We start from the raw sequence: 13,166 nt of genomic DNA, 5'->3' as shown, positions 1-13,166 counted from the left end.
TTGTATGACTCCTTAGACTGGTTATCTCTATATCAAAGGAGAAAATTTCATCTGTACTTATTTATTTTAAAAGCTCTTTTAGGTAAATTACCATTCTATATTTTTAATTTATTAACATTTCACACCAACAATCAAAATACTAGATCTGGTTCATGTATTCGTCTGATAGTTATTTTCAGAACTTGGCAAACGTGCTTTTTCCGTTCACGCTCCCAGGGCTTGGAATGACCTGCAAAATCAGCTCAATCTTGACACTCTTCCGACTCTGAGTACTTTTAAACATCTTTTATACAACATTTTAAAGGACACCTGCAATTGTTTGTTATGAGCTGATGTTTTTAAGAATGGTGATTTTGTAATTTTGTGGTATTGTTTGTGATTTTTATATGAAATTTTATGTGCTGCCTGCCATCTTGACCAGGTCTCACTGGAAGAAGAGACAGTACTGTCTCAATGTGATCTCCTGGCTAAATAAAGGAAAATACAATGGTTTACCCTAATGAATTACACCAACCTGCCTAATTAACCTAGTTATATCTATATCTAATAAAATATTACGTAGTGTCATCATGGCAAAGATAAAATAAATCAGTTAATAGAGATGAGTCTAAAAACTATTGTTTAGAAATGTGTTGGTAAAAATTTTCTTTCATAATTAATATGCAGAGGGGCTAATAATTCAGGAAGGCTAATAATTTGTACAGTCTAATGTTAGAGAAAATATTAGGGATCACTAACTTTATCTTTATCACCATAAAAATTTCCTGTTTTGTGACAGAAAACAATACAAAAACTAAGAAAAACAGCATTTAAAGCACTTTATCTTCATCTTATCTTCATCTTCATGTAGTGCTGTGTATTTTATATGAAATCTCCATGACTTGTCAGACTTGTTGGACATTTGAAGTAAGTAGGGGTGTCAAACCATTCGTTCATTCATTTTTCTGCGGCATAGTCCCTGATTTATCAGGGGTCGCCACAGCAGAATAAACTGCTAACTTTTCCAGCATATGATTTACGCAGTGGATGCCCTTCCAGCTGCAACCAAGTACTGAGAAGCACTCATATACTCTCACATTCACACACTTACACTATGGCCAATTACATTAATTCATTAATTAATTCATTCAATCATTCATTCATTCATTTTTTCATTAATTCATTTTCTTTTCAGTTTAGTCCCTTTTTTTTTTAGCCAATTCGCCCTGCCAGGACTTGAACCAGCGACCTTCTTGCTGGGACGCAACAGTGCTAAGCACTAAGCCACCATGCTGCCGCTGTCAAACCAATGGACAACAAAACGTAATAATTAAAAAAAAATGAAATATGTGAAAAATTCTGAGAGAGACACTTAGCAGCTGCACGTCATGGGCTTCATAGGGTCCTAATGAAAGTTTTCTAAAAGTTCCACTGGTTAGTCTACATTCCTACTCTCACCTATGGTCATGACCTTTGGGTCATGGCCAAAAGGACAAGATCTCAGATACAAGCGGCTGAAATGAGTTTCCTTCGCAGGGTGGCAGGGCACACCCTTATAGAGCAATGAGGAGATCTGTCACCCGGGAGGAGCTCAGCGTAGATCCGCTGCTTCTCCACATCGACAGAAGTCACCTGAGCTGTTTTGGATGCCTTCTGGATGCCTAGGTGTTCCAGGCATGTGCCATCGGGAGGAAGCCCCAGGGAAAGCCCAGGACACGCTGGAGGGACTATGTCTCTCGACTGGCCTGGGAACGCCTCGGGATCCCCCTAAGGGAGCTGGAGAAAGTGTCTCAGGAGAGGGAAGTCTGGGGTTCTCTCTTAAGACTGCTGCCCCCAGGACCCGGCCCCGGATAAGCGGTTGAGAATGAATGAATGAATGAATGAAACTTTTGTAATTGCTAATTAAAAATGTAGTGTCACACCAAAGGACTTGGTTGTCAGTGACAACATTTATAAAGTCTCTATGTTTTCAAAAATACATGAATGAAAAAGATTGCCATTTAGGGCGACACGGTGGCTCAGCTCACTGTCACTTCACAGCAAGAAGGTCAAGTGCAAGTCTCAGCTGGGCCAGTTTGGGGTTTCTATGTGGAATTTGCATGTTCTCCTCGTGTTGGCGTGGGTTTCCCCCACAGTCCAAAGACATGCACTATAGGTGAATTGAATAAGCTAAATTGGCCGGAGGGTATGCGAATGAATGAATGTTAGAGTGAATGGGTGTTTCCCAATACTGGGTTGCAGCTGGACTGGCATCCGCTGCGTAAAACATATCCTGGATAGTGGCGACCTCTGATGAATAAAGGGTTTAAGCCAAAGGAAAGTAAATGAAGATTGGCATTTAATAAAACAGACACTTGTAAGATTACGCCTGAGGTATTATTTAAGGATTCTTTTTATTTTATACGAGCTGTCATTTCTTGAACTACACTTGAGACAGTCAGGAAAGTTTTGAGACATAGCCAAAAATAATTAATATGTAATAACACAACTGTTTTGTTACAAGTGTTCCATGTAAGACAGAGAAATCTATATTTATTCGTTTATTTTCATTCAAGCCCTTATTTATCAGGGGTCGCCACAGCGGAATGAACCGCCAACTATTCCAGTATATGTTTTACTCTGCGGATGCCTTTCCAGGTGCAATCCAGTACAGGGAAACACTCATAGACTTACACATTCACACACACTCGTACACTACGGTCAATTTACAATCCAATTCACCTATAGCTCATGTGTTTGGACCGTGGGGGAACCCGGAGCACCCACACCAACACGCATTTTAAACTATGACAATACTAATGAAATTCATTCTTGCCCTGTATGACAGTGAAAATCCAACAACCAGCATGCAAATATGCAGCGCAGCAGCGCCAATGTGTCCCTGCCACCTTCACACATCCCTGCATTAATATACATGAATTAGTAATAGCACAATTAGACCAGGCCTGTACGTGCCTGTACAGAAAAAAAAACAAAACTCGCTCACTCTTCTGACAAACTCATATCCCCAAACTTTCCAATACTGTCCCATAGCAGCTGTTTCTTTTATGTCTCACACGTCTGTCTCTGTGTTTCTCTGTCTGTGTGTCTGCGCTCTAGGTTTGGATCCGCTCTTGTGACGGGAGACGCTGTTTGAACGGTGCACACTGCTGGATCTCCGGTGGCCTGCCGGTACGTACACCCGAAATTCCCAGCAGCACCTGAGTGAATGAGGCTAACATGAGTCTTTACACCCGTTTAGACCACACATAGGACATAAATGACAGCGTCACATCACAACCTCCCTGTCAAATCCAAAAGTACCAGAGATCCAATCAGACACTATCCTGCTACCAAAAAAAATGACAGTAGATCTGAAACACACTGACACACTAACTCACAATGGCCTCTCAGGTTTGATTTTAGATAGGAACAGCCAGAAATGGTGTGATACATGTGTCTGAAGTGTTAGTACAGGCTTCACACACACACACTGGTGGACTGCTGGTCTCGGGTCTAGGCCAATGCTCCCTCAGCAGAACTTACGCACGCACATTGCTGCAGAGTCTCTCTGTAATCCAGTCGTAATGTAGTGCTAACATTCTGGCAAACACACACTGCCACAGGCTCTTATTGATCATTTTACTCGCATACAGATACACACAGTCTCACACTCACAGGTGCGCTCGCATACTCCATTTTGGCCTTGTGGCATGTTTTGCAATACTGGCCCAAGGAAGTGCAATCTTCTTCTATTCGTTCTCCTTGTTTCTTGCACCCCTTTATCGTGTTCATCTTTTAATTCCCTCATATTTCCCCCCCTCCGCTGACTCGGATTGCTAATGATCCCTTCGTTTTGACGCTCTTCTACATCAGAGTCTCAAGGGAGCCATCTCCGTTGCGCTTTTACTAATTGTCGTAATTTATTGACTTGTTAAGGTTTTCTGAACAATTAATTCTGTTTTCTGTCCTCGACATTCTCGCTAATAGGTTTTAGCCGCTTTTTCTTTTTAAATAGAATGATATTTGCTGATCATTTATTACAAAATAAGGCCATTCAGTGCATTATTATAGCATTTATGAATTGACACAGTTTCAATTTACTAGAACTTCTATGTTAAGTATGGAGTTAAAAACATGCCAAAACAATCTGCATTTGAGTTGTGTTCATTTGAATTATTTACAATTGTAATTTAATAAATCTGAATTTTTATATGCCGTTAACATTTTTCGGACGTGATTATGCTAAAATACATATGTTTAATTGTACATTAGGCTATATTTAGAAAAAAAACATTTGTTTTTACCTATTTCCAGACCCCCCTAAACCCCAACCCTCGTAATTCACACCCTGTAATTCGTCCATATCTATAAATCAAGCAGTGGCAAGTGATTCTTAGTTTGACGTTTCGATGATGGTCTACTCTTCCCTGTTGATCACCCCTGACCTACTGTCTGCTGAATCTGAATTTCATGATCTGAATTTCTGGTTTTGAATTTTAAGATTTGGAATTTGATGTTCTGAATTTCTTCATCTTGAAAACTTGAAACTGTATTTTTACAAACTGGATATCTAAAGTTGATATGTGGATGATCTGAAGTTTGAAAATACATCTATAAATATTCAGCCTTGAAAAAAAATCAGTTGTCTTAAATTTCTGAAATTCAATATTCAAGTTATGAAAATCAAATTCAAATTAAGAAATTCTAAATCAATTTAACGACATATAAAAATTCCGATTTATTATATTACAATTGTCAATAATTCAAATTAACACAATTCAAATTCTGATTATTTTGGCATATTTTAAGCTCCATAGCTGCTTTGACACATACTACATTGTAAAAGCGCTATATATATATATATATATATATATATATATAAACATGAATTGAACTAAATACTGAACTATTTTTGTGTGTTTATTTATATGACGTATGTTTTTCTAAAAATACAGAGTATACTCAACAGTAAAATTGCATAAAAATATGTTTTATTTGATATAGACCGTTTTGAGGGATGTAAACAATAACAATGGTCCTAACAAATTTCCTGTTTTACATTTTTAATTTCTATAGCTTCCGAGAATCCATTGATTAAAAATTCCAAGTGTTAATAAATAATCCTATGGCAGGTGTTTTAACGTAAAGTTATCATTGAACTGCCTCTTGTTACAGTTATGAAATAGTTTGACAACAAGCAGGAACTTTTCTTGGACCAATGACACCACCACATTGAATTGGTCTATGCAGTATCCATCACTCAAATATGTCCTAGTGGCCAAAACCCTGTTTTAAACCGAAATGATGAAGGATCTGGGAAAAGTGTATGAGGAAAGTGTTTGGTATTTTTGAGTCACAGCACACCTCAATTGGCCTAATGTAACACCTACTGCAATGAATCAGACACGGGTAACATAATCACGCTAATAACCTGCGGTGTGTCTGTGTAAACACTTAAAGGGATAGTTCAGCCAGAAATAAAACTCACCCCAAACCTTTTCTTGCATGAAACACAAAATATTTAACAGATATTTAGCAGATTGCCCAACTTGCAGTTTTATCTAAACTTGAGAAAATCAGCTATTACCATCTGATAGATAACTCTAGATAGATAAGTTTTAGAAAGAGTTTGGAACAACTTTAGAAATTATTGACAGTATTTGTCGGTGAACAAAGTTTTTGGCAGTCTCAACACTCTTCAACATATTTGTATTCATTATTGTTTTTGGTTTAGATGCTAGTTGGAATTTAAGGCACTACACTACATAAAATTATTCTCTTACTTAGACTTTTTTTGTCTTGTTTCTAGTCCAAATATCTGAAAATTCTTCAATCAAGCAAAATATTCTAGACAAGCAAAACATATTGACCTGTTTTAAGAAATAATATGCCACAATTAAGAGAGGCTTTCCTTAAAACAAGCAATATAATCAGCCAAATGGGGTAAGCAAAATAATCTTGTTTTTCTTTTTGACATAAGATTATTTTGCTTACACCATTGGCTGATTATTTTGCTTGTTTTAAGGAAAAAGCTTATTATTTCTTCAAACAAGACAATGTGTTTTACTTGCCTAGAAAATGCTTCTTGACATAAGCATTTTTAAATATTTGGACTAGAAAGAAGACAAAAATCTAAGTAAGAAAAGCAATGCAGTGTACAGCTAGCAAGTTAGCACCTTGAATGTGTGTGCTAAAGTGTACTCAAAGGTAGAGACAGGGCTTGCTTCATTCTCTAGATTATGGGACTGATAGGTGATCAGTGGTTTAACATCCTACATCAGTTCTCTTCATTATGGCCTGCAGGCTAGGCCTGATCCTCAATCAGCCATGAGCACGAACCACAGTGCTGCCAAAATACACTTTGGTCAGGATCGATACACTTCCCCTTGGGCTCTTGAGCCTTATCCCCCATGGTGGAGTGGCAAGACAGGCCTGATTTTTTAAACAGCCCTCGCCTCCTCCATTGTTCTCCACTGTAGGACCAGTAGCTCTTCTGTTGAGTATCCAGAAGAAGTGGCAAAAACATTCAGTCAGTGGAAAGTTGAAAGTGCCTATACTCCAAAACTGAGGAACTGACACATGTCCAGTGATTAACATCCCATTTTTTGGAACATTTCACCATGATCCATTGGTGCACCATTGGGGTCTACGAAAATACCAGGCACCAGAATCCTCAAAGTGACCCATGATTATCCTCAAGGCATCAGATCTGCTTTAGGACTGATGTTTTCTCATTATGAATTCCCTTCGGAAGTGATCACCACCTTATTTAGCAGGCCTCCTCATGAGCGAGAAGTCATCGGGTGCAGCCATTCTCAGGTAAATTTTATGGTACGCGACTCCATCCCCGTCAACCACAGGCGCTTTTTTTTTCCTGGAGAGAATAAATGATAATTAAATTTACAAAGCAATCAGAATTAATCGCGTACCATCTCCCACAGCGATTACACACCTCCGCCTCCCCCCATGCACACATATGCTCATTTACTCAACAGGCCAAACCTGTGCCTGTTTTCGCTCCTACGTTACCTCTCTCGCCCACTCCCTCTCTCTCCGTAAATTATTTCGTATACTTACGGCGAGACTCATTAGTCACCCCTCCCTTCCGCGGCTTAACGAGAAAGCGATTAGAATGCATGTTAACGCAGTCCCAATGGCTGCTCCTGCTCGCTTCTCTACGTCCACACCACACTGCTTTACCTTCAGCACTGCCTCCTTCTGCCTCTCTGTGAGATCTCCCCTTCTCTCCCCTCTACCTCTCTCTTCTGTGGCTGCAGCCTCTCTCTCCTTTCCTCTCTCTCTCTCTTTCCCTTTCCTCGTCCTCTCTGCAGCCTCTCTCTCTCTTTCCCTTGCTCCTCCCTCTCTTAGAGCTGCAGGCTGCTGGGGGTTTTAGACGGATCACTCTCACAATGCCTGATCAATACAGCTATTGATCGGCTGGCAAAATGTTTATAAAATCATCCTGGGCAACCAGAGCGACGGGGTGGAGAGGAGGAGCGCGAGCAAGGGGAGGGCCGTGAGGGCGATGCCATTCGGCCAGGGTGGAGGAGGCATCATGCCCCTGATTGGTCGCTTCGACGCCCGCCTTGCCAGGCAACTAATGGGGTACGTTGTTCTGGCAGGGTGCTTCCTGCTCCCATTCCTGCAGTGCTTCGGCAAACTTTCCAGCCCCATAAGCTGCTGCCACCATCACTGCAGCAACGGCGGCATAGTTTTTACAGCCTGCCGTTGGCTGCCAGCCAAACTGTGACAGCGCCCACCCCTCCCATGAGTCAGTAACCTTCATCTGCATAAATTAGCAGGCGGCAGGCAGTGCCAGGCTCTTAACGAGCCCATGTCATGTCATGTCGTCCCTCCTCCCCTTGTTCGCTTCCTGCTACACATCTCCAGGCCCACCTACTTTGCAGGATCCCTTTGGCATGGAATACCCCCTGGACCCTGTTTCATTTCAACCGGCTCTCTGTGTGGCTCCTGGGACCCTGCTCCCACTATATCAGCATTATCAAACAACACGTCCCCACAGATCCCCCTGCTCCCGTGTGAGCTGGGAGATCTCAGACTAAAACACACACCGAGTGCTGCCCTTATCCCCAAGCACAAGACGATCGTACTCAAGTGGTTCCTACAGACAAGCCAGCAAGTTTTCCCACCTCGCACTTCGCAGATGCTAACCACAGCATACCTAGCGCACAGCTAATCGTTTCATCTCGAACACCATTCATGATGAAGAAGGACTCGTCCTTGACATCCTCAGAATCCTGACAGTAAAGGATCATTAGCATTCATCAGTCATTCATCAGTCTTTGAGGAATACATCTGATCTGCAGCCCTCACAATGATAATAGAAAGATAGCGGAAACAATCAAACTGCTGCATCAGACTCTGCTAATTCTTGCCAAGCATAGCAAAGCTTAGAAAGTGGATATAGAGAGGAAGTTTATTGCACATTACTGAACTTTTGCACAGGACATTTTTATTTTTTAGACACAAAATCCCCTATCATGCACTCAGAAATAAAGGTACAGGAGCTGTCACAGGGGCAGTACCTTTTCAAAAAGTACATATTTGTACCTGAAGGGTCCATAATGGTACCTCAAAGGTACTTTTTTAGGTACATTTGGGCACTAATATGCACATTTGAAGAACCCCTGTGGACTGTTTGAGTACAAATATGTATTTTTTGAAGAGGTACTGCCCCAGTGACAGCTCCAGTACCTTTATTTTTGAGAGTGTGTGGTGTATAGGGTGGGTTTATTTATGCACGTCAGAATTTTCATATCAGCCAGTCCTTGTTTAGATGAAATTCTTAAGCAAGTTACAAGGTTTTTTTTTTTTTTTTTTTTTTTTTTTGCCAAATTCTTCCAATTTTGTTTTCTAATATATGGCCAACCTGCCAATAGAAGACATTTAGTAACATACAGCATCAGAGACATCTTGTCAACGTGTAACTAGCCACTCCTAGGTACTTACATGTGCCTGTAATGTTATTGTTTTTTTTTATTGTTTTTTTTTTAAACTTAATTAGTAACGAATTGTTTAATATATGGGTGGTGCAGTGGGGAGCGCTGTCGCCTCACAGCAAGAAGGTCGCTGGTTTGAGCCTCGGCTGGGTTAGTTGGCATTTCTGTGTAGAGTTTCCATTCCATTTTCCCTATGTTCGCGTTGGTTTCCTCCAGGTGCTCCGTTTTCCCCCACAAGTCCAAAGACATGCGCTATAGGTGAATTAGGTTAGCTAAATTGTCTGTAGTGTATATGTATGAATGGGAGTGTATGGATGTTTCCCAGTGCTGAGTTGCAGCTGGAAGAGCATCCACTGCGTAAAACATATGCTGGATAAGTTGGCGGTTCTTTCCGCTTTGGCAACCCCAGATTAATAAAGGGACTAAGCCGAAAAGAAAATGAATGAATGAATGTTTGATAAAGAATTACAGTGTATCCGATCATCCCTGCTCCCAGAGTGTAGTGGCTCTAGTGCTGCTCCTCTGACACTTTCCTAAACACTGTATTTGATAGCCTAGAGCAATGACATAGGTCAAACCATCTAGGGGGTCTGTTTAATTGAGGTGATGTATTTAATTAAGCATAAAAGCAACATATCTCCCCACTAATTGGAGCAGAGATGGTCTCAGCATCAGGCCTGCTGTGAAATGCGAACCCTTCTGAAATGTATTCATTTTAGCATGAACTGCCCGATCATTTGAGAAGTAAAAAAAACCTAAAGCAGCAACCCAAACACTAACACTTTCTAACACTCTTGTTTGAACCTCTTTGTTTTTAACTACGTTAAATTTGAAGAAGTTCAAGTGTCACTCTATACATAGCCACTGACATTATCAACAGCCAAAAGAGCAAGGGTTTTCTCCTAAACCAGGGGTGACCAAGCTCTTTCCTGCATAGTTTAGCTCCAACTTCATTCAACAAACCTCCCAGCAATCTTTTTGTTTGTTTGTTAGTTTTTAAAAGATGTCTAATAGATGTCTAATAGACGTCTAAACATAGTCGTCTTGGCTAAAACACGACTAAACTTGGGCTGTCAGTGAAAATCTAATAGACGTCTAAGAAAGTGCCAAAACTAGCCTAAGTTTAGCCTTGTTTTAGCCAAGCTCTCAACATTTAGATGTCTATTAGACGTCTATTAAACACAAACTTGCTTGATGGGCTGCCTGGAAGTTTTTAATATACCTAGAAAGAGCTTGATTAGCTGGCTCAGGTGTGTTTAATTGAGGTTGGAACTAAAATATGCAAGACACGATCCCTCCAAGACTGAGTTTAGACACCTCTTTCCTAAACACTTTCTGCAATAAAGGTACAGATACTGTCACTGTACCTTTTCAAAAGTTGCATGGTTGTTCCTAAAGGGTCTGTATTGGTACATTTAAGGTACATGCTAGTGCCTAAAAAGCACATGTAACATTTGAAAAGGTACCACACAAGTGACAGCATTTGGACCTGTTTTTTTGAAAGTGTGCCTTTTAAAAGTTAGATATGATGTTTATTTTGGTATGCAAACTATGGTTGGTTATATTTAAGGTGCATTTTATTGTTTGCACTTAGAATTATACAGCGTATTCCTGCTTTTCTAAAACCATGACTCTTTTGGCTTGCCAGTTAATACAGTAAATATTAGTAACCACTGTACTAGACAGAACCAGTGACTACTGCAGGTGACCGATGCATTGATAGAAGGCCCCAGATCTGTATCCTTGACTCCAGTTGTTGTCTTGTCCCATCGCTCCTTTCCTGGTTTTGTTCCCTATTTTCTCTTAATTATTTTCTCTGCTTCTCTTCGCTCACATTTTCCTCTTTCATACCCCCCCTCCTCTACTCACGGTGCATAAGAGGGTGTTTTATTTATTCCATCAGAATGCAGAGGGGCTCGGGGTGTGCGTGCCTCACACAGAAATCAATTTCAGCTCAGCCAGTGGAACCAAACAAAGCGCCATGCTCACCGTAGCATCCATGTGCGCTCACGTAACCTATCGCGCTCATCTCTTCTCTACTTCCCTCCCTCCTTGGGAGACATTTTGTTCTCACTCTACCGCCATTATTGTCAATCACTGAGCACGAGTGATGAGGTGTGAACACAGCTGGCAAATGAGTGATGGCCAAGCGTATATCATTAGCAGCAAAACGAAGGAAACTCAAACAAGAGCGCTTGTCTGTTTGTAGATATCTCTTTAATGAGTCAGAGTTGAAGATTTCTCTCTTTTTATCTTTCTCGCTCTCATTCTTCTCCCCTGTCTCGTTCTTTCTCTTTTCTTTGTCTGTCTGAGGACAATTGCATTACTCATAGGTTGCTCCTACACATCTCAAGAGGCTTAATAGGGTTCTGATATGTTCCATTCTGTTCAAGTAACATGGTTTGTTTTACTATTTGCTTTTAGGTTTGGTTTATATTCATTTACTTATTCATGCTTGTTAACGCATATTTCTAATCAGCCAATCACATGGCAGCAACTCAATGCATTTAGTCATGTAGACATGGTCGAGACAATCTGCTGCAGTTCAAACTGAGCATCAGAATATGGAAGAAAGTTGATTTAAGGGAGTTTGAACGTGGCATGATTGTTGGTGCCAGCCGGGCTAGTCTGAGTATTTCAGAAACTGCTGATCTACTGGGATTTTCATGCATATCCTTCTCTAGGGTTTACAGAGAATGGTATGAGAAAGGAAATTTATCCAATGAGTGGCAGTTCTGAGGGTGCAAATGCCTTGTTGATGGCAGAGGTCAAAGGAGAATGACCTGACTGGTTCGTAACTCAAATAACTACTTGTTATAACTGAGGTATGCAGAAGAGCATCTCTGATAGCACACCACGTCCAACCTTGAGGCAGATGGGCTACAGCAGCAGAAGACCACACCGGGTGCCACTCCTGTCAAGAGGAAAATGAGGCTACAGTTTGAACAGGCTCACGAAAATTGGACAATAGAAGAATGGAAAAACATTGATGACTGGTCTGATAAGTCATTATTGCTGCTTAAACATTACTTGAACAAACTAAATATGGCATTAACTACATCAGGGGTCTCAAACTCGCGGCCTGCGGGCCATTTGCGGCCCTCAGTGCAATATTTTGTGGCCTGTGCCACAAAACTGACAGAATCAGCGAAGCGGGGAGAGAGAGCCACCCCGCTCCGCTGATTCTTTCCGTACACATCGGTCACTGGCATTCCCCGCCCGCCGTGTCACCACGCACCCCGCCCCTTTGTTAGACGCTGTGACGGGCGGGAAGTGTTAGGAGGGAACTTGCGTCGGCCAGAACCAAGGTAAGCTGTTCCCGCCCCTGCCTGCCACTTAGCTACCTATCTGCAGCCTGCCACCTACCTAGCTACAGTCTGAATCTTATATATATATATATATTATAGGTAGATACAGACTGGTACAGACTGATGTGACTGGAGTGGGGTGGGGGTGTTTTATTTATACATATATATACACCTTTTTTTAGCTGAGGGAATGGAAGTTTTGAGTGAGTTCCCCCACTTTTTTCTGTGTGAGAAGTTATTCTCCACCTTGAACTTCAATAAGTCAAAGTACAGGTCTAGACTTAATGATGATCATTTTCAAGCCATACTGAGGGTCTCAACTGCTTCCGCTCTAAAGCCAAATGTGGTTCATATTTGTGAGAAGAAGCGCTGTCAAGTCTCTGGCAGCAAGGAGTAGGCAAAAGATGCCATGTTCAGAAGAACAGTTCATTATCTTCACTCAATGTTCTATTAATGTTCAGGACACTTCATGTTCAGAAGAAATAATTAAAACTGTTAATAATGACATTTGAGGACTTTTTTTTTTGTAAAATACCTTATGCAGCCCAGCCTCACCCAGACTTTGCCTCCTGCGGCCCCCAGGTAAATTGAGTTTGAGACCCCTGAACTACATGAAAGCATAAACCCATCCTGCCTTGTATCAAGTGTTCAGACTGGTGGTGGTGTAATGGTGTGGGGGATATTTTTGTTTTGTATTGTTGCTGACCATTACCATCCCTTTATCACCACAGTGTACCCATTTTCGCCATGTCATAAAGCGTGAATCATCTCAGAAGGTATCTGTGGAAAATTTCGAGTAACTTGTTGAATCTATGCCACAAAGAATTAATCAGGTCTGAAGGCAAAGGAGAGTCTAACCCGCTACTAGTAAGGTGTACCTAATAAAGTGACCTGTAAGTGTATATTTAGAATGCAGACTTGTCAACATTGTTCAGGA

General features: G+C 41.0%; 1 protein-coding gene and 1 long non-coding RNA gene across 5 annotated transcripts in view; one reads left to right on the top strand and one right to left on the bottom strand.

Annotated features, from left to right (window-relative positions):
- zfhx3b (zinc finger homeobox 3b) overlaps positions 1 to 13,166 on the top strand; it is a 781,589-nt gene that overhangs the window by 448,541 nt on the left and 319,882 nt on the right. For all 4 annotated transcript variants that reach the window (XM_068222142.1, XM_021478047.2, XM_068222144.1 and 1 more), the window contains one exon: positions 3,079 to 3,150. The gene's annotated coding sequence lies outside the window, so the exon portion shown is untranslated. The remainder of the gene's footprint in view (positions 1 to 3,078; positions 3,151 to 13,166) is intronic.
- On the bottom strand, positions 4,938 to 7,304 carry LOC137496239 (uncharacterized). The gene is made up of 2 exons (XR_011016440.2): positions 7,039 to 7,304; positions 4,938 to 6,835 (listed from the first exon to the last, which is right to left on the bottom strand). It is a non-coding gene; the product is annotated as an uncharacterized lncRNA (long non-coding RNA).

Source organism: Danio rerio, chromosome 7 (genome assembly GCF_049306965.1).
Source record: "Danio rerio strain Tuebingen ecotype United States chromosome 7, GRCz12tu, whole genome shotgun sequence".
NCBI classification, from domain to species: domain Eukaryota; kingdom Metazoa; phylum Chordata; class Actinopteri; order Cypriniformes; family Danionidae; genus Danio; species Danio rerio.
The sequence above is the reverse complement of the archived record's forward strand: the minus strand, read 5'-3'. Positions and strand labels throughout refer to the sequence as shown.